This window comes from Hevea brasiliensis, chromosome 1, assembly GCF_030052815.1.
Source record: "Hevea brasiliensis isolate MT/VB/25A 57/8 chromosome 1, ASM3005281v1, whole genome shotgun sequence".
Classification (NCBI taxonomy): Eukaryota; Viridiplantae; Streptophyta; class Magnoliopsida; order Malpighiales; family Euphorbiaceae; genus Hevea; species Hevea brasiliensis.
The window spans coordinates 120619230-120620051 of NC_079493.1; the positions used below are offsets into that span (position 1 = coordinate 120619230).

The 822-nt window shown below is 35.2% G+C and overlaps 1 non-coding gene across 1 annotated transcript; it reads right to left on the bottom strand.

The window, feature by feature from the left end:
- Positions 1-310: 310 nt before the first annotated feature.
- Positions 311-417, bottom strand: LOC131170212 (small nucleolar RNA R71). The gene has a single exon (XR_009141139.1). It is a non-coding gene; the product is annotated as a small nucleolar RNA R71 (small nucleolar RNA).
- Positions 418-822: the final 405 nt, after the last annotated feature.

The following is an 822-nucleotide window of genomic DNA, read 5'->3' on the forward strand; positions in this document are numbered from 1 at the left end:
TCATATTCTTAACAACTTAAGAATAATATTTCTAACAAAATATCAATGGACCTTTTCTATTACACATAAATATATTATGTAAACGGAAAAGTGGAAATGCCTTTTATTATTAAAAATATGTACAAGATACATACTAAATGATATGCTCTAGGGCATACTACTAACAGCAATTCGACTCAGATTATTTCCTTTTTCTTTGAAGGACCGAGCTAGAAAGTGGTTACATTCTTTGCCACCGGGTTCTATCACAACATGGGATGAACTTTCTCAAGCATTTTTAGCTCAATATTTTCCACCAAGCAAGACAGCTAAGCTAAGAAATGAGCTGACTTGTTTCAAACCTAGAGATGATGAGAGCTTGTATGAAGCATGGGAGAGGTACAAGGATTTGCAAAGGAGATATCCAAATCATGGGATTCCTAAGTGGATGTTTGTTCAACACTTTTACAATGGAGTTTCACCAGCTATTAGAAGTACAATTGATGCATCTTCTGGAGGTGATCTTATGGAAAAATCTGAAGATGAAGCTTTTTCTGCTCTTGATAAAATTGCTTATAACAACTACCAATGGAGTTGTGAGAGGAATGAGATTAAGAAACCAGCTGGTATGTTTGAGCTTGATGCCATGAATATGATTAATGCTAAGTTTGATGCTTTGACAAGGAAAATGGACAAGCTAAGCATGAAAGTAGATTCTTCAGCTGGAGGTCCTAGTAATTCAGTAGAAGTTGGAGCTGTAAATGTCAATTGTGCAGCTAATTTTTCTGCACTTAATTAAGATTTTTCAAGTGAGCAAGTGGATTATGTGGGGAACTACAATCA